Below are 21,488 nucleotides of genomic sequence, written 5' to 3'. Positions count from 1 at the left end.
GGTAGGTAGGTAGGTAGGTAGGTAGGTAGGTAGGTAGGTAGGTAGGTGGGAGGGAGGGAGGGAAGGAAATAAAGTTATCAGGGAGCTTAAAGCCTATAGGGGAGATTCTATAACCCCAAACACAGCATTCAACAGTCATTACTCCACACTATTTAGTATTGTACACATAAGTAATACATCTCTATACATTCAATGTTTTTAACCCCATTTGTCTACTAAAGTCATTCTGTTGCCTTGAGCCTACGCCAACATAAAGGTGGGAATGGAGGTGCCAATAAATGAAACCTGTATCTACAGATAAGAAATCAAATCTCAATTCTAGTGGTAGAAAGAACTAAGGAGATGGGCTAGCCCAGTATCTTCATTTTACAGAACAAGAGGCCCACGACAGAAACAGGTTACGTGAATTGCCTGGAGTCCCCCAATAGGTACACTGCTGAACCAGATTTTGAATCCAGATCTCTTAAGTCTTGGCTCAATTCATGCACCCTCTTTCTTGTCCCTTACCTAGTTGATAGTAACATGTCTCTCGTGGTGTGTTAAATTCAGTCCACGTCCATATGAAAAACTGAACTAGTGTTTCTTGGGGCAGAAGAAATGACAAAAGCCAAGGCAGTAAGACAGCACCATATAATATCATAACCAAAAGCTACCCTCAGCTGCTAACATTTTTAGCATTTGTGGTAGGACAGAACTATTGGTCCCAGTTCTTCACTCTCTAGTAATTGTATTTCTATGGCCTCTTGTGGGTAAAGCACACTTTACTCCTTCTTGATTCCAGAGATGCTATGGCTAATGGGATGCTAGGGAATCTGATGCTGGCAAAGACTTGAAACATACTCATGCAGTCAGGCTTGCCCTCTTGCACATGACACTACCATGAGAAGAACTTACCCTAGTTACTCACCTTCCAGCCAAGGCCTCAAAGTGAGACACATGGAGTAGGCTGCTGCAGGGAATCTCATACATGTGAGCAATAAATAAATACATACAGTTGCATGCCACTGAGACTTTGGGAGTTGTTATGGAGCAAAAGCTGACTGATAATCACAATGTCTTATCCTTCAAGTCAAAAATGCATATTTCTCCTTATCTGTCACTGCTGTAACCCCTCAGAGTATTAGCTCGCTGTTGAAGTAGCAATCACCTTATTCTTTTTCTGTTTTACATTTTCTTAATTTCTCTAGGCTAGCTTTTTGCAGATTCTCTTCAGAAAGAACAATGTCTACAAATTGAAGTGTCATCTCCAAGGTTTTTCCTGATTCTTAAGGTAGGTATTATATAAGAGGGTGGCAGAAAATGTTATCCTTTCACTGTCACATCACAAAATGCCTCCTTTTTCCTTCAAAGCAGTAAAGTAAGATTTGTCATGATCATGGTTAATTTATTAAAGATAATTTTCAGCTCATATGATGGATCCTAGAGATGAGTGGGAAAGGGGTACATGTATCTTCACTGCAAGTATTAAAGATTTTTAAAAGCTGTTTTAAAACCTTCAGCTAAAATAAATGTTAAAATACACTGACTTTTGGTATTTTTAAAGGGCCTCCAAATCAGGGTAACTTTAAACAATGACACTCAATGTAAATGCCCTTCAATTGTGCCATTTTCCCATTCCAGCACACAGCTCAATGTCATTAAAACTACTCAAATTTAATTAATTATCATTATCATTTGTAATTTTTGAAGCTCAGTAGACCTGAAATAAAATTACGTTTGGATGACAAAACACATTATGCAATAAAGTCATCTGGAAGGTAGAATACCAAACTGGGAGCCTACTGCCTCTTTTTCCTTCTGCTTGCCATGACAAGGTTAATCTGTTTGCTTTCTTTATTCTTCCTTCTGTGTTACAAAGGAGATGCATACACTTACTTTGGAAAGGATGTAATTTCTATGTATGTATCAGTCTACACTGTATTAATATGCCTAGAGTGTGTATAGAATTGTGCATGAGTATTTGTAAATTTAAGTCTGTTTACTCAAAACCACAGAAAATACAGGTTTCAGCGCATCCTTCTTTTGATGTCAAAGGAGTAAGTGAGGCCGGGCGTGGTGGCTCAAGCCTGTAATCCCAGCACTTTGGGAGGCCGAGACGGGTGGATCACGAGGTCAGGAGATCGAGACCATCCTGGCTAACACGGTGAAACCCCGTCTCTACTAAAAAATACAAAAAACTAGCCAGATGAGGTGGCAGGCGCCTGTAGTCCCAGCTACTCGAGAGGCTGAGTCAGGAGAATGGCGTAAACCCGGGAGGCGGAGCTTGCAGTGAGCTGAGATCTGGCCACTGCACTCCAGCCTGGGCCACAGAGCGAGACTCCGTCTCAAAAAAAAAAAGGAGTAAGTGGTTTTCTCAGGAAAATGAAAGCTAATTTCTTCAATTCTGGACTACAGATAATTAGAACTGACTACAAAAACAAGAAGTAAACATGTCTTCCTATTTTTGAACCAAAGCTAGTAGAATAGCATTGTCTTCAAGGAAAACTTTATTTGCATATATTCAAATTCATACCTAAAGAAATTCTTCAGGGTGGGGAAAAAAAATTCCTCAAGGCCCAGGGTTTTTAACCTAGAGCCCATGGACAGAACTCAAGAGATTCATGACCTTGGATAGGAAAAAACACATTTTTATGAGTCACTCATTAAAATTTAGCATTTCTTCCAATTACGAATGTAGGCAACACATCACAGTATTGGCAGTACCTGTGACTTTGACACCAATAGAAATTGGATGCCTTCACATTACAGTTGCTGTCAAAAATCCAAAATATTGTTTATTCATCTCCACCTCAAAATTATAGTGACCCACCACTAAATATTATTTAATGTATTGATAAAGAAGCACATCTATTATGCTATGACAATTTTGACAACTGTATTCGATGTAACTGCTTTCCTTTGCAATCACATGTAATTTAATATTATGTACCCTGCGACACTGAGGACACGCTGCATCCACTTGCCACACTCTCACTCCTCAGCTGCCCGTCTTTATTAACTAAGGACATCCGGGGTGCTTTTTGTGGAAGCATGAGCATACTGTACTGAGGGAAGGGAGAGGAGATAACAACCTATTTATATATATCTATAACAGTGAAATTTTTAAAAATGGTAATTATGATGAGGCATCTGTCTATTTGGCACCATCTAAAACCAGCAAGCAATAATTGTACAACAAGGGGGTGTTTAGTGTGTGAGGTTTAGGACATTGTGCCAGAAAACCTAAAGCATCCAAGTTGTAAAACACTGTAATAAGCAGGTAATCCTAGGCCCAGCGTCCAAGTTTCTGCCCTAACCTGTTCCTTATGATTATGATTTTAAAACATCCCAGTGTCAGCAGGTTCACTGTGAGTCAGACCTGAAATAATAAATGGCTTATTTTCCATCCTGATGGAGGAAATACATCATGGCTCATTGTGGCTCACTTAACTGAGGCTGTTTTTACAGGAAAATATAAAAATAACTAAGCCATTCCGCCTTACCATTTTTATTTTAAATTTTTTTATTAACAAAGCTCTACAATCCATTTTAAAAAGAAAAAGCATGTTTTCAATACACGCTATAAAAACAATAGCTCACAAACATCTAGAAGGAAAAATAACATAAACTGAGAAAATTATGCTTGTAACCAACAAATACCCTGGTTTGCCAAAATAGCCAGTGAAATGCATTCACTACATCAAGATAAAGTGCTGCTTATTTAAATGGTCAAACACGTGGTAATGCTGTTAAAAGACAGCCAAAATCTTCTACCAGTATTCATTAAGGTTGCCAGGCCTTAAAAGCCACATGTATCTATATACATATGCATACATAAATTCCAGAATGCAAAGTCTTAGTTGTTGCAACCTCTCAACTGAATGTTAGGGGAAAAGTTATATCTTTATCAAAAATAAATGCTTATTCAGTGGCATCAATACTGCACACAGGTTGTAAAACTCATCGTGACTGAGGATAAAATGAGTGAGCAATATATTCTCAGAACAATGAGTTTTGTTCTATCCTGTTACATAAACAAGTTCTATGTGACCTCACGGGTTTTAGATATGATTTATGACACCATGTCAGAATGCAATCTTATTCGTTACCCAAAACTGTGCTAGAGTGCTACCACTATGGTAGGTTCAGACATTATTTAAAACAAACAAATAAACTTAAGACAGCATCACTGTAACCAATACTAGATTACTAGGTACATACAGTGTATAGTTCAGGATATGACCGACCAATAAATTTAGAATCATACATAAGGTTCTCAGTGTGTAACACAAATTTGAAGCTAAAAATATTCATCACATCTGCTGATTTCGTACATTAAAAGAGTTAAGCCATAATTGTATCCTATGTCCTTGAAATAGTGATGCGGGGGGAAACCCTGCTAGAGGAGTTCACATGGACTTACCTGCCCAATCCCTCCTCACCTGACTCGTCTCGTGCCCCTAAACATGGATGGCATGACAGGGAAAGAATACATCTAAAACACACGGAAGCTGTGTTTGGGAGAGAGGATGGTGCTCAGCACTCTCCCATGAGCCCTGTTAATTCCCTCCTCCCATCACAGCTACAGTATTGTCAACAGTAAAATATTAAAACCGAGGCTGGACACGGTAGCTCACGCCTGTAAATCCCAGCACAGTGGGAGGCCAAGTTGAGTGGGTCACTTGAGCCCAGGAGTTCAAGACTACCCTGGGCAACACGGCAAAACCCCGTCTCTACTGAAAATACAAAAAATGAGCCATGCGTGGTGGTGCATGCCTTTAGTCTCAGCTACTCAGGAGGCTGAGGTGGGAAGACTGTTTGAGCCCACGAGTCGGGGATTCAGCCAAGATCACGCCAGTGCACTCCAGCGTGGGCAACAGAGTGAGAGCCTATCTCAATAAATAAATAAACAAACAAACAAAAATAAAAATAAAAACTCTACTAGAGGGCTAGGTTTTGCCCTGCCTTTTTACAGGCCTACTGAAGACAGGGTCAGTAGACTGAAAGGGCCAGCAGAAAATGCACTGACTCAAGGGTTACAGTTATCCATTCTCCATTTATCAGCTGTCATGCCATGGAGACCCTGGATCTCCCCAACAAAATCCAGGCTTCCCCACCTCTACTACAGGGTTTTAGAAAGCTCAAATGGACAGAGCACAGCAGGCAGACAGCATATCATAAACACAGCTCTGAAGACAAAGTGCCATGTATGATGGAAAAAATGTTGCAGGGTCTCCATGAAATTATCAGGATGACACCTCAGGTTTTCAACCTTAAGGAAGAAAACAGAAGAGACTTGTGTGTGTGTGTTACACATATGTACGTACACAAATGCATGCAAGCATGCCTAAGGAGATTTCTTTCAAAAAGATGCCTAAGGAGATTTCTTTCAAAAAGAAGGCTGGCCCAACAATTTCAGTGGTCAAGAAATTTTATCATCCCAGGCACAACATTTCTTGTTTCCTTGATGTCAATTTCATATACAGTAGTCCTTCCCTGAGTTTTCACTTTCCACCTTTTTGTTACTTGCAGTACAATACAGTAAGATATTCTGAGAGAGAAACTGCATTCATCTATCTTTTATTACAGTATACTGTTATTATTGGTCTGTTTTATTATTAGTTATTGTTGTTAATCTCTTACTCTAATGTATAAACTATCACAGGTACGTAGGTATAGGGAAAAACGTAGTATACACAGGGTCTGATACTATCCACAGTTTCAGGCACTCACTGTGGGTCCCGGAACTATCTCCCTCCTATAAAGGAGGACTACTGTGTATCAGCTGATCTACGATTTTAACGGCAACATTTTAAAAGAGGAATGACCCACAAACTCTACTCTCCGTCTTCGTATTCCTTTCACCAGCAAGATGGAGGTGAAGAACTAAACTTTAATCAGCCACAATTTGAAGGCTGTCAGATGATCTCCAGTATTTAAACCTTGAAATCTGGGTGAAAAAGAACACCTCATGCCTGTAAACCCTATTTCTCCATCAGGATTATCACTTGGTCAGTAAGAGATAGCAAAGTCAAAAGTGTCCTCTTTTTGGGGGTGGTGTGTGTGTTGGAGGGCAGGATCTCTGTGAGAACGGCTAGAAGTAAAAGAGATACGGTGAAAGGTCACTAGTCTATCATCTCTCTCTTCCTGAGGCACATAAGGATGTGACATAGTTACATGTGGTTTGCAAGAGGCCTTCTCCCTTTACGATCTGCTTCTCCAACATCCCTAATCTAAATCAATTTTTATTTTCAGTTTGGTGTTTAAAAAAAACAAAAAAGTTACCACACAGAAAGGACTGTAAGTCTGAAATGTTAATCACATCAAAGTCTGGAACTTCAAAGTTGCAGTTCCCACACCAAGAGCCGCTCCGGCCCCCACCTGCAGTTTGAGTGTTAATCTAGATGGTAGTCTCTCTGATTTAAGACCTTGTTTTATGTGTACAGGGACTGTGGCCAAGTCACAGGCCCCACGAATTTGAATTTCCTGACTCTCATTTGGTTTAGTGGATGATTACGGCGTCAGCATGTGCATTTGAAACAGGTCCCCAAAGAGGAAGCACATTCAGGTCACTTGAACAAATACGAGCGTGAGCCACACCAGAGCCCTCCAGCTGACTGCCTAGCAGCAGTTACACTGTCTTCCATCAGGACCCTATGACCAGAACTACCAGGCGGCTTTCATGGAACTGAAGTTGGGTCCTCACGGCTGGTACCATTAAATGGCTTATTTTTCTTTTTTCTTTTTTTTTTTTTGAGACGGAGTCTCACTCTGTCACCCAGGCTGGAGTGCCGTGGCCGGATCTCAGCTCACTGCAAGCTCCGCCGCCTGGGTTTACGCCATTCTCCTGCCTCAGCCTCCCGAGTAGCTGGGACTACAGGCGCCCGCCACCTCGCCCGGCTAGTTTTTTTGTATTTTTTAGTAGAGACGAGGTTTCTCCGTATTAGCCAGGATGGTCTCGATCTCCTGACCTCGTGATCCGCCCGTCTCGGCCTCCCAAAGTGCTGGGATTACAGGCTTGAGCCACCGCGCCCGGCCTAAATGGCTTATTTTTCTAAGAGCTTGTGAAGAGCTTTAACAGACAGAAGAAAGTAAATCAGACCTCTCTTTAAAGAGAAAAAATAAAGGGTGAAAAAACTAGCACTCAACCCGGTATTTTAACTACTGGCAGTTGCCTTTCCTCTACCATGCAACACAGTGATTTGCAAAGGTATTTTCCAGCAGTTCTGGTTCCTGATTTCAGTGGCTACTCTATTTCAGGAATAAGGACAAAATTCAATACAGAGACAAATGTTGGAAAAGTCCCAGGGAACTAACCTGGCACCAGCAGTTCTGTGCAAGTCCACCCGGCCAGGCCAGGATGCATCTAAAAGCCAAACAGTTTTCTGTGTGCTTGCTTCTCATCGTCTTCATCTCCTCTAGAAGCTGGAAAATTTAAAGCTAGATATGTTTAACCACCAGGAAACATGCTGACCATGAGCTCAATCCTCTTCAGAAAGTCAAGAACACTGCAGGCATTAGGACCTCTTTTCAAAGCGTGATTCTGCAACACAATTTTATTCATCTGAATTTTCTACTCAGCAAGAGGGACCTACAGGACTCAAGCTCACTGGAGTTGTAAGCAGCCTGAAAATATGGTCAATGGCGTTTCATTTTGAGGAAACTAAGAAACTGAGAGGACAGCAAATCTTCACATAGAAGATTTTGTTACTGAGAACAACGCTAGCAACTTTCTCACACTGCACAGACAGTGGAAGATCTCTTGGCCCTGCAGAGAAGAAAGCACAAGGATAGCGATGCTCCCCTTATCTGGTGGCCAACCTTCCAACCACCTCAGCCTCTGAAACACTCAAGATTATTTAAACAAACGTGAACCAGAAAGTCAGGGCTAAAAGAAAACAATGAAAGCCAAGTGCTAATCCACAGAACTACAGAGCACAGAGATCCTCCCAAATCCTCATCCAGGGCCTGGCTGGATTTAAACTGTGTATAAAATAAGGCCAGTTATTTGTGTATAAAATAAGGCCAGTTGTTATTAAGCTTCTCCTGAAAGGCTCACCCCTTCCTAGCTTGAAAACCATGCTGAAGTAGCTAGGAGCCAAAGCAATGTACACAGTAAGAGAAGGTCTTTGCCAAGCTCCAGAAGACATGGCATAGGTGATAAGCAAAAAACCAGAAGATCCCAATGATCACTCCCATCACTCCAGTAAGGCAGAAAAGCATACAGTGAATGCAGAGGTAGATAAAAAGCACATTCATGCAGCAAACAACTGCTGAGCACCTACTACCATGTGGGTTCAAAAGAATGAACAAAACAGAGGATGCTTGTCCTTGTGCAGCCTGTGCTCTATGGTGGGGGAGATGGACAAGAATACACACTGGGGGTAGGTGGCAACAAGTGCTACAAGAAATAAAGCAGAGGGGGCCAGGCACAGTGGCTCACGCCTGTAATCCTAGCACTTTGGGAGGCCGAGGCAGGTGGATCACCTGGGGTCAGGAGTTGGAGACCAGACTGGCCAATATGGTGAAACCCCATCTCTACTAAAAATACAATTTAGCCGGGCATGGTGGTGCACACCTGTAATCCCAGCTACTCAGGAAGCTGAGGCAGGAGAACCGCTTGAACCCAGGAGGGGAAGGTTGCAGTGAGCCAAGATCGCACCACTGCACTCTAGCCTGGGTGACAGAGTGAGACTCCGTCATACATACGTACATTGATAGATAAATTAGATAGATAGATAGATAGATAGATAGATAGATAGATAGATAGATAGATAGACAGATAGACAGACAGACAGACAGAGAGACAGTCAGTCAGACAGAGCAGAGCAGAGGGGATGGTGCATGGCATATACCGGGCATGCGGGGAGGCTGTGATTATCAACAATGAGGTCAAGGAAGATTGCTTGGAAAAGGTGACATCTGAGTGAGCGAGGAGAGGTGAAGGAAGTAGCCAGGCAGACACCTGGGGAACAGTGTTCCAAAGAGAGGCAAGGGATATTGCCAAAGCCGTGAGGCAGAAGGATGCATGGCATGAAAGGAGGCCAAGTGACCAGAGAGACATGAAAGAGAGGAAAATGAGGTCAGGAGGGCTGGGCTATAACAGAGAGGCTTGCAGGCTGCTGCGGGAACCTCAGCTTTCAGGCTGAGGGAGGTAGGCAGCCAGGGGAAGTTTGGAGCAGAGGATCCATCTGGCCTTGCTGAGTACAGGCTGCAAAAGAAAGAGCAGAAGCAGGAAAAGCAGTTAGGAGACAGAGCAACCAACCTGCAGAGAAACTACAGGGGCTTGAACCAGACACAGAAGTGGAAGGGGTAAGAAGTAAAGGAACTTGGATATATTTTGAAGATAAAGATGCCAGCACTGCTGATAAACCGTACGTGGGATAGGAAGGGAAAGGAAAAACACCTTCTTCCTAAATTTGAAAGAGCTTTAGTTACTTGGAATATTTACTCAAAATGAAAAACAAGTATCTTTAGCTGAGACAAGAATATCTGGGAATGATAGTAGGGAGGGTTTTGTTTTTAAGTGAAAAAAAAAATTAAAACACAAAAAAAGAACATTGAATGCCTTGGCACACAACAGAAAATTAAGTCAGAGAACACTGCAAAGGGACTAATGTTTAAAGATGTATGAAGGAGAGAGAAAAAATTAAAAAGACAAGAACTAAACCAGGTATTCTGAAAAGTTCTGTAAAGGAAATGAGTCTGAAGGATGAGACGATGCTCATCTAATGAAGCAGACAGGAAAAAGGTTTGAAGAAGAGGGACCGTGGAGGGCCAAACGCATGTGGAGAAGAAGGAGAAGTCTATTGGTACACTCACAGGAAGCAGCAGCAGGAATGGCCTGAAAAGGCCATGATGAGCAATTGTATTTATGCTGGAGGTATCAGGAGCTACTATAGGGCAGAACAAGATGGAAATACAAAAGGGAGACGAAGCTGTGTTTCTCTACTTAGGACAGAGTTGATCCGTGAGGCTGCGTGCAAGGGGTGTGAAGGGAAGGCGGCACAATAAAAGTAAATCCTGAAGCAGACCAAGGAATGAAAAGAAAAACTGGCACTACCTGGCAGTCTAGATTGGGAGCCAGAGCAAAAGGGACAGATGGAGAAAGGAGCAAGGAACCAGGAAACAACGCTCTATTGCAACTCACCTCCTGTGAGCTTCCTGGGGCTCCTTTTTCAATGGATAGCCCTCATGCGTTAGCATCTTTATGCTAACAAGCGAATACAAACAAAACCTCCCCACACCCGCCCTGCTGGATACAAGTCACTCGAAATAGAAATAACTGAACAGATATTTTAAAATATGATACGAAAGTATTAATTTCTGCATGAATTTCTAATGGGATAACAGAGAAATGACGGTTTAGGGAACAATCTATCTCTGACCAATAACAAAGGTGAAAGGCCGGGAGCGGTGACTCGCGCCTGTAATCCCGGCACTCTGGGAGGCCGAGGCGGGCAGATCACCTGAGGTCAGGAGTTTGAGACTAGCCTGACCAACATGGAGAAGCCCTGTCTCTACTAAAAATACAAAATTAGCTGGATGTGGTGGCGCATGCCTGTAATCCCAGCTACTCGGGAGGCTGAGGCAGGAGAATCGCTTGAACCAGGGAGGCGTAGGTCACGGTGAGCTAAGATCGGGCCATTGCACTCCAGCCTGGGCAACAAGAGCAAAACTCCGTCTCAAAAAAAAAAAAAAAAAAAGAAAGAAAGTTGAAAAGTTACTAAGAATGTTTACCATTAAAAGAGAGAAGGGTGGGAAATCATCAGAACTCACATTCTTGTGACCAGGTAATATGTCCCCAGCATCTAGCAGCCAGAAAAGGAACTCAGTCTCATCTAATAGAGACATAGAGCCACAGTACACAAGCCTTAATAGGTCAGCACTCCTCTCTCCTAACTATATTTGGGTGAAGGAACAGGTGGATAGAAAGAATACCAAACATGTTGGGGGGCGGGGGGCGGACATGACCTGAAAATAGGGGAAAAGATTTAAGTAACAATGTTGAACAATAAATAAGAAGGCAAAAACTAACATGGTATTTCCTTTTTAATTTCAGAGATTCCTAACTAATGAAAGCATTAAGTGTTCTGTACGTTGTTTGTAATACAACAAATGAGATGTACCACACCGGAAATTCTCTGAAAACAAGGAAAAGCTCCAAAGTGCAAGCCTCAGGTGATCAAAACAAGAAATGGAGAAGTCCAGATCTCACACATACCTCAGGCCTGATGCATTCACTGGCAAAATAGAAATCAACAGGTGACACGCTTGCCAAAATCACATCATCTGCCTTTCTAGATATTTCTTCTAGAGTAGTGCAGGACCTGAAAACTTTTATTTTTTATTTTTATTTATTTATTTATTTTTTTGAGACGGAGTCTTGCTCTGTCGCCCAGGCTGGAGGGCAGTGGTGCGATCTCGGCTCACTGCAAGCTCCGCCTCCCGGGTTCACGCCATTCTCCTGCCTCAGCCTCCCGAGTAGCTGGGACTACAGGCGCCCGCCGCCACGTCCAGCTAGTTTTTTTGTATTTTTAGTAGAGACGGGGTTTCACCGTGTTAGCCAGGATGGTCTCGATCTCCTGACCTTGTGATCCGCCCGCCTTGGCCTCCCAAAGTGCTGGGATTACAGCTGTGAGCCACTGCGCCCGGCCTATTTATTTATTTATTTATTTATTTATTTATTTATTTATTTTTAAGGCACGGTCCTGGCTCTGTCACCCAGGCTGGAGTGCAGTGGCGCAATCTCGGCTCACTGCAACCCCGCCTCCCAGGCTCAAGTGATCCTCCCACCTCAGCCTCCAGAGTAGCTGGGACAACAGGCATGTGCTACACGTCCTGCTAATTTTTTGTAGCAAAGGGGTTTCACCATGTTGCCCAGGCTGGTTTCAAACTCCTGGACTCAAGAGATCTGCCCATCTCACCCTACACTCCCCTCCAAGAGCTGGGATTACAGGCATGAGCCATGACACCCGGCCCTGAAAACTTTAGATGTACATGTGGAATATTACCAATTCATACTAAAATACCCACTCAACTTTCTTCTTCCAAGCTCCCAAGAGCTGTTCCACAGAACAGGATTGTATTCTGGTGGATGATTTGGCTAAGCCGAGTGATGAGGGCAGAGAGGACAATAACTGTTATTTTACTGAACAGCAGAGTTATGAAACCAAGAACAGTAAGTAGTTAAAACTAAGAACCCTGAAGACCAATAGGCATGGATTTGAGTTGGGAAGAGATGGGCAGCTCTCAAAAAAGGCACAAACAATTGAAGGATGGATACTATGGCATATGTTAAAAGAATGTTGAAAGGAAAATAAGAAAGCCAGGAATCTCAGGGTGAATCAGTCTAGATCTAGATCAGATGGTGGTGGTGAAAAAACCTTATCTCAAGAATGTGATCATTGTGAAAATAGGAGAAGATGGCAGCAAAAGCGTCTCCAAAGAGAAGAGGCCTATGAGCAGTTTATTAAATAACTCAACGAAGAAGATTATCGGCTTATGAGAGACCATAATCTTATAGGCTCCCCCGGAGAATTACCAGAAGAACTGCAACAGTGGTTAGATGGGGTCAACGAACAACCAGCATCTCAGCCTGACTTGAGAAATAGCAAAAATTGGCCGCGCGTGGTGTTTCATGCCTGTAATCCCAGCACTTTGGGAGGCTGAGGTGGGTGGACCACGAGGTCAGGAGTTCAAGACCTGCCTGGCCAACATGGTGAAACCCCATCTCTACTAAACAGATATAAAAATTTAGTTGGGTGTAGGTGGTGCATGCCTGTAATCCCAGCTACTCGGGAGGCTGAGGCAGGAGAATCACTTGAATCTGGGAGGTGGAGTTTGCAGTGAGCCGAGATCGTGCCATTGCACTCCAGCCTAGGCAACAAGAGTGAAACTCCGTCTCAAAAAAATAAAATAAAATAAAAGGAACAAATTACAGAGACTCAGAAGTCCCCAGAGAAAGTTCAAATGAATATTCTCTTCCAGAATAGTTGAACACCTTTCGGGGCACAGGAAATGCAACTCGAAGTGGATAAAATGAGAATCAAAATTGGAGAGCTATGAGTCAAACAAACTCGAACAGTGGAGAGTTTCAGTTTAGTCTGGAAATCCACATAAATCAAGAAAATAAAGGATCTGAAATTCATGGAGATTATACAAACATTCCACTTTCAGATAGTAACAGATATCATACTACAAATAGGCAACAAAGGTCAACTAGTCCTGTGACTCAGCGAACAAGAAGCCAAATTTCAGTGAATTTCAATGGTGGTAGTTCCAACGTTCTAAGGACTAGTCTTGCTTCAAGGGGGAAAAATTCAGCTGAAGGATCTTTCTCGACATTGGGAAGATTAAGAACTGGAATTGGGGGATCAGCTGGCATTCCCAGAGCTAGTGCTTCACGCACTAATTTCAGTAGTCATACAAACCAGTCAGGTGGTAGCAAACTCAGGCAAAGGGAGGCGCAACGGTTTAAAGCAGCACATGTTTGGGAAAATGGAGCTAGAGGTAATGTTAGAGTGAGAAATACAAACCAAAGATTAAGGCCAATAAGATCTACCTTCAGTAGCCAAAGTCGTTCACCAGTTCAAGAGACAGAGTGGCACTGTTTATCATAATTCACAAAGGGAAAGTAGACCAATAACCAGCAAACCACTAGAAGATCTGTTAGGAGGAGAGGTATAACTCAAGTCTTTTTAGAGCAAGATAGAGAACACAGAGGTACTGCATATACCCCATTCTCTAATTCAAGACTTGTGTCAAGAATAACAGTAGAAGAAGAAGAATCCAGCAGATCCTCAACTGCTGTACCACAACATCAACAATCACACTGGACCTTCAAGTCAGAAGGATCCATCCTGGAGAAAACAGAGATCGGGATAGTATTGCAGACAGAACTCATCCAGAGTAGGGCTAACAAAAAATACAGTCATTATTCAAAGCAATAATGGGGTCTTCTGCCAAATCACTTCTTGTTTAGAGTGGTCATGTATTCAAACCTATGTTAGTACCAGAATTCTTCCTAGGATTTCTGAGAATGAGCTTGTTGAGCCATCATCAGTGGCTCTTTGGTCAATTTTAAGGCAGATTATGACTGGGTCTGGAGAACCTAGTACTCTAATGGAGGGCTCAACCATTAGAGAGAAGCTCTGGTTCTCCAAGTCAGAGCTTCAGAGAAATGGTAAGCATTTACCAGAGATGCACTCAGAACTGAGTAACTTAGGTACAGTTAGACAGCAGCCAGCACAGGGAAGGTTCCTCTCAAGACAGGCAGGCCCAAGGAGATAGCACTGAAATGCATGGTGTAAATGAGACCACTCAGCCTCATACCTAAACAGTGACAATAGGGGTAGCACGTAGTTGCAAAATTCAAATGATTCAGTCAAACTGGAACACTACCTATTCTTCCCCTTGCTCTCTCTTTTTTGTTGTTGTTGTTTTTTGGAGATGTGAGTCTCGCTCAGCCACCCAGGCTGGAGTGCGGTGGTACGATCTCGACTCACTGCAATCACTGTCTCCCGGATTCAAGCTATTCTCCCACCTCAGCCTCCCTAGTAGCTGGGATTACAGGAACCCGCCATCATGCCTGGCTAATTTTTGTATTTTAGTAGAGATGGGGTTTCACCATGTTGGCCAGGCTGGTCTTGAACTCCTGACCTCAGGTGATCCACCCACCTCAGTCTCCCAAGGTGCTAGGATTACAGGCAAGAGCCATCACGCCTGCCCGAATATATGATTGAACCAAAGAGCAGACTGATAATCTTTCCACCCGGTGCTAGAGCATAACAGTATTGATAGTGAACTAGGTAAAATCCGTAGTGCTTGTTATCAGTGACTACATAACTGGAGACAAGCTCAGACAATTACTTTGCATGCATGAATTTCGTATTCATTGTACTGACCAATGGCTCTCCGAGAATTTCACTTGTCCGATCTGTCAGCAGCCTGTTTTAGGGTCCAACATAGCAAACAATGGGTAAAGTGATGGGATCTACTCAAATACTGTATTTTAGTAGAACTGAATGTTCAGGCATTGTTTTGCTTAGTTACTTGTGATGAGCTAACTAGGATGAAAAATAACCGATTATATATAGTTGGAACTATTTTTATGTGCTTTTTTAAACTTGCTATAAAGAGGAAATTTATATAAAATTTAAAAATATAAATGTTAAATTATCCAGAAACACAAAATAATTAACATTGCTAGAACCAAATCACATCTAAAATGTTTTTATTTTGGTAATTTCGTCATGCTAAGCACTTTTGTCTCTGCACAATTCAACAGGTTAAAAACCAATCTTCTTTTTCTTAATAGCACAGCAGACTTTACTTTCAAGTTTCACAGGCTTAGTATTTGTGTCTAGACATTTCTATCTAAATAAGCTTTTCATTAACTTTTTAAGAATAATACCTTTTCATGAAAGAGTATTTGGCTGAATGTTTGCTATACATACATTACTTGAAATGTTAAATTTAATATATAGTATACCATATATGCATATATAGGCATATAATTTTAAGGTTAAAAGATTCAGTCTACAAGTTTGGTTCTTATTTAAGCTTTTCGGCTAATACTGCATATGGCACAATGTTTAATACTGGCAAGATCATCTCAGAGAGAAAGGGGATTCACATATCATTTTAATATAGAGATAATTTACTGAAGCATCTCTGACAATCTGACTTATTAGAAAGAAAGCAATATATAACACTGAACAAGTATCTATTCAGTAATGGAAAATTTAGGACATACAGGTTATTTAACTTGTGTTCAGCCTTTTTGTAACTTTTTTGAAAGTGCAAACAATTCTTTGGATTATTAAATAAGGTATACAATATGCACAGTTTCTCAAATTTAGTTTTAAAATCTAAGAAAAAAGTCTATAAAGAATCAATTGCATAGATAATATGTTAAGTTCACTTGGAGGCTAAAAATCTCCAATGAAAACAAAAACCTTTAAGAAAATGCAGTTTATATAAACACAAAGAATGCACTGATGATCTATTTCTACCAATAAACATTAAAACAAACAAAAAAATCTCAAATTTCGTAACTGTAGGAAAAGCTAGACTTATAGAGGGAGTGTTTATTTAACCACCACCACTACCTTCAGGTGAACTGGCTGCATCTCCACCACATTCTGAGACATCAACTTTGAAGTGCTAGCTCACTGAAGGAATTTCTTTTCTGGCAAAAGGCAAATCTGTCTTTCCCAAGCCAAAGAAAATCCAAACAAAAATCACCAAGCCTCCTGCCTGCTCGACATAATTCCACCATTACCTGAGCCTGTGATGAGATAGTACACAGAAAGCACACGACTCTATGCCTGGCATAACATGGTTTTTCAAAGTTAAACTATTTTTTATCATTATTCCTCAGATTCCAATCACCTAAAAATTATTTTCCAAATTTACTATTTTGCCCATTCCCTAAGGATCACTATAAGTAAGCATGGAAGAAGAATAGAGTCCTGCTTTATAAGAAACAATTCCAGACCAGAGATTTCTTAAAGTATTATCTGCTTCCAGGGTGTGATTCAAAGGTTTAAGCCCATGCCAACCATTTTATGGCAGCAAGTTTGCTATGGCAACACACTTAAACAGTCAAATTCTCAGCAGAATCAATTCCTTTTATCAAAGGTACGAATAAATCAAAACAAAACCACCTGATTTGCATTTATTCACCTTTCTCTAAGTTCTCCAATGGGAATGTTTTTAAAAAAATGAAATACAGTTAAAGGGGAAAGAAAAACAAACTTGGCTTCTAAAAAATAACACAGCCATTATATTGAGATGTATTTCTCTCCAGGCCATAAAACATTTATCCCTTGGTAAGGCTGCTCTATGAACAAAGGCCTTTTTTTTTTCCCCCCCAAAAGTGACACGGGGAACCATGTGGGGCATTAGTTATTACTGTTGCTGACTATTACGAAAATCAACTTTTTTCTTCTGCATTTACGTCTGTGTGTATCACATGACAACCCAGAAGACAGATCGGTAAACTTGCCAACAACAAGAAATAAAATAAGCAATAAAATCAACGACAGAATTAAATTACACTGACAAGTTAGAATGCTGGATTTAAAAGTCAACATAAAATTGGAGGTTCAATAGTTTTTTTTCTTTTTAACGGGGAAATGTGTTTGGAGACAGGCACAGAAATGTTTGCTGTGTCATATGAACCACTGTAAGTGACAAAAAGGTGTGGTAGTCTTAGGTTGTACTAACAAATGTACAATTTCCAGATCACAGGAAATAAAAGTCTCACTACACTCAGAACTGGCCACACTATATCTAGAGAACTAGATAAATTATTTATTAACACACTTTAAGAAGGACATTGATAAATTAGAGTGCATCCCATAATGAGAAAGGGGTCCAGTTCCAGGGACCATGGTCGAGAAGTTCCCCAGGCCAGGCATGGTGGCTCATGCCTGTAATCTCAACACTTTGGAAAGCTGAGGCAGGAAGAGTCTGAGACCAGCCTGGGCAACAAAGTGAGACACCATCTCTTCAAAAAAAAAAATTTTTTTTTTTAAATTAGCCAGGCATGGTGGCGCACACCTGTAGTCTCAGGTACTTGGGAAGCTGAGGTTGGAGGATGGCTTGAGCCCAGGAGTTTGAGGCTGTAATGAGCTGTGATCAAACCACTGCTCTTCAGCCTGGGTGACAGTGTGAGACTGTCTCAATAAATAAAAATAAGAAATAAAAGACTCCTAATCTCTGGAGATAAACAAAGCCTAGGGGACCCTCTGCAGAAGAAGCCAAAAGGAGATATGTGGCCTAGTCCCAATTCTAAGATTTTATGCACCTGGGGACTATTATCATATCATAGCCTGATAGTACCACCAACAGAAAACAGGCCAGGAATGTAATCAAAGCTGTTAAAAACTAATATTGCTTTTTAAAAAAAAAAAAAAGATCACTCAGAACATTCCTAAGAGCAAAGAGACATATGGTACTACATGAGTTTCATGAAAACTTACCCAGAAATTGCAGCAATGCTTTGCTTTATAATATTTAAAAATTGTGCTTACCTATCTTACCCAATCACTTATAACATGCATTATAAGTGGTCAGTTCTGATTCATACCATATGATAAGAACAGCACTCTGACTAAAGAGGTGGGATGGGAACCCCAGGGCCAGAGTACTCATCTCATCATAAATTAAATGGTGGCTAGGCAGGCAACTTGGCGGAGGGAGGTGACAGGTGATACTGTGTAGGAATTTAATACTTTATAAAGTTTATCAAGTCCACTCAAATTTTTTTTTAGGAAATTTTGAGAGTATATGGAATCAACCACTCCCTCAACCTGGAATCATTTTTGGTAAGCATGTAATGGAACACAGAATTACAATTTTCAATGACAGTATTTCGAGTACTGAAAATAACTATCTCACTAGGAATTATGCATACAGTTTTTTATGTATATAACAGAATATTTCTGGCAATCCATTAGATAGAAAATTTAACAATATACATTGCAATATTAAAATCTGTTTTCTATAGCTCTTTACGAACCAATCATAAAACATGGTTTTGGATGCTAGGTAAAAGTAACAAAAAGTCTAGTAATATATAAAGTTTTGACTGGATAAATGTAAGTCAGTACAAATGAAAGTACTTTTTATTGTGAGAGATTAAGTGGATTATTAGTGAAGACGAAAGTGCTTAAAGCTTTAATGCAATGGAATTACCACACTGAGTTGAGAAAAACACAAATTAACATGTTATGTTAATCTGGATTCAAAGTGGGGAAAAAAGAGGAAATAAAAGCATTATCTAACTACCACAAATGTGGCATGTTGATAATTTATTTTGACCTAGAATATGACATGCACAAATGTACTAATGATTAAGTACTAAATTCATCACCCAAGAACTCTTAACTCAAGGGTCTCTTTCTCCACCTAAAGAAAATAAAAATAAATATGGGTAGCAACAATTTTATACTGCTTATGGTTTCTACTGCTTATGGTTTCCAATGCTGATGGATTACTTTTCAGCAAATCCAGCAAATTCTAAGTACTGCTCAGTGTAAGTGTCCACAATTTCCCACTGTTAACACTCAAGACAGCAGGAGCAGAAAAATCGTGTGTGGCCCGGTAGAAAATTCTGCTATAAAACAGTTTTTTTTGTGTGTTTTTTTTTTTTTTCTTTTTTTTTTTTTTTTTTGAGACGGAGTCTTGCTCTGTCGCCCAGGCTGGAGTGCAGTGGCCGGATCTCAGCTCACTGCAACCTCCGCCTCCCGGGTTCATGCCATTCTCCTGCCTCAGCCTCCCGAGTAGCTGGGACCACAGGCGCCGGCCACCTCGCCCGGCTAATTTTTTGTATTTTTAGTAGAGACGGGGTTTCACCGTGTTAGTCAGGATGGTCTCGATCTCCTGACCTCGTGATCCGCCCATCTCGGCCTCCCAAAGTGCTGGGATTACAGGCTTGAGCCACCGCGCCCGGCAAAACAGAGTTTTTTAAACTAATCATCCATTCTCCATTAGCTTAGACTCAATTACAAAGAGAGTCTAGGTTGCTCTGCCTTTGGAGTAGCCATTCTATGTTCCCTCATTTTAATAAGCTGCTTTCACTTAAAAAAAAAAAAAGTTTAATTTTCCACGGGGGGGAATGTGATTATATGATCTTGTAATTTTACATAAGGCAATAAGTACTCTAAAATACTTTAGGTATAAGTTGAAGAAAAACATGGCATATGATAGGTAATGACTTTCCTCTTACCATGTGAAAGCAGGCCCTGGCACATACATTTTCAAAAGCAATCCAAGGCAGTACAGTTTATCAATCCTACTTTATAGATTCTCAAATTGAAGCAAGAGTTTTAAATTATGAACCAGGTCCCTGACCAGAGATGAGGATAAAGTCGTCTTTGTCTTCACTACCTTTTATTTTACCTTATCTTATTTTATTTATTTTTTGAGTCAAGTTCTTGCTCTGTTGCCCAGGCTGGTCATGAACTCCTGGGATCAAGCCAATCCCCCACCTCAGCCTCCCAAAGTGCTGGGATTACAGGTTAAACCACCATGCCCAGCCTTACTTTTTATTTAAAACCTAAGGCTATTTAAGAAAACATCTAATAGATGACATATTCTATTTAAATAGAACAACAGAATAACAAATGCTAGCCAGCAGACACTCTGATAATAGGATATATTTTTAACTAATTCCACTTCTCAAAACATGTAAAAACTTTAAAGGATTCAATATTCGCAAGTCTCCTGACAAAGCAACCAAGAGCGAGCACTGGTCTCAGGCGGTTGTGATGTTTTAATGTAAGTGATAAACAGTTTACAACACTGAAAGCCTAATGACTTTTAAAGCTGTACTACTGGTGAGACAACTCAAGTCCCACACTGAAATGTTCTCTATTCAGACTTAGTAAAAGAGTATAAATGCATTTTGCATTCCAGAGGTTACTACATGTTACTAAACATGCCTAAATTTTCTTTCTTATATAGAAGATTCAGAGGTAACTCCTTGCACTCGATAAACTGTTACACACCTACAGAAATGATAACTAGGCAACATAACAACGTTGGTAAGTTCTACCAATACCTCCCCTTTCAAAACCCGTCCTTAAAGTGAATGTCTCCATATGCTCTCTCATTGGGGAAAGATGCCTAGTTTCACTTGCAAAGACATTGGCCCATGAACTTCCCTGAAATTAGGTCCACCACACTCGCAATCCCTTAAAGCTGGAGAACAAACATTCCTCTATCTAAAGCTATGAACAAGTACCCAAGGGTGACTTTATTGGCAATGCCCTACATGCACTGAATTTCAGTCTGGCCACTGGGTCCCAAACTCCTAAAATTTCACAACCTTTTTTCTAAGTAGTTACCCTCAGGGCTATCACAGTGTGCAGAAAGAAGAAATGTATGTATAACAACTCCTGGACATAAAACAGCCCTTTCTCAGTTTTATCTTTAATCCTCCCTGCTCTTTATTTCTTTAATTTTCCAGAACACAAGCATTAGAACCCTGCCATCACCTCTGCTTCTTTTCTAGGTCTATCCCTACCCAAGCACTTTTACCAACAATTCCCCCAACCACGGCTTCCACCAACCTAAGCCTGTGGGAATCAGAGCACAAGGCCACTGCCTCCAACTTCCTCCCCACCAACTGTATCCACCTCACTCATAACTGTTCATTTTTCCCAAACCCAGATAGATCACATTCACACACCAGCTCAAAACTCAAAACCCTTGGACACTTTAAAAATAGTTGGTCTGGTTTCTTCCAAGGTGTCAATGGCATGAAAGACTGAGAAAGGCTGAGGAAATGTTCAAAGCAAAGATAACTCAAGAAAGGTAATGCTCAAATGTACTGTACAACCCTGGACTGGATTCTGTAGGAGGAGAAAAATGTCCTTGCTATTAAGCAGATTATTAGGAAACTGACAAAACTGGAGCATGAAATAAAAAATATTGCATTAACAATAACTTTCCTGGCCGAGCGCAGTGGCTCACACCTGTAATCCCAGCACTCTGGG

At 41.0% G+C, this 21,488-nt stretch overlaps 1 protein-coding gene and 1 pseudogene across 1 annotated transcript in view; one reads left to right on the top strand and one right to left on the bottom strand.

The window, feature by feature from the left end:
* FOXO1 (forkhead box O1) overlaps positions 1–21,488 on the bottom strand; it is a 112,620-nt gene that overhangs the window by 52,163 nt on the left and 38,969 nt on the right. The window lies entirely within an intron of this gene.
* Positions 12,274–14,963, top strand: LOC111540507 (annotated as a pseudogene).

This window comes from Piliocolobus tephrosceles, chromosome X (genome assembly GCF_002776525.5).
Source record: "Piliocolobus tephrosceles isolate RC106 chromosome X, ASM277652v3, whole genome shotgun sequence".
Lineage (NCBI taxonomy): Eukaryota > Metazoa > Chordata > Mammalia > Primates > Cercopithecidae > Piliocolobus > Piliocolobus tephrosceles.
The sequence above is the reverse complement of the archived record's forward strand: the minus strand, read 5'-3'. Positions and strand labels throughout refer to the sequence as shown.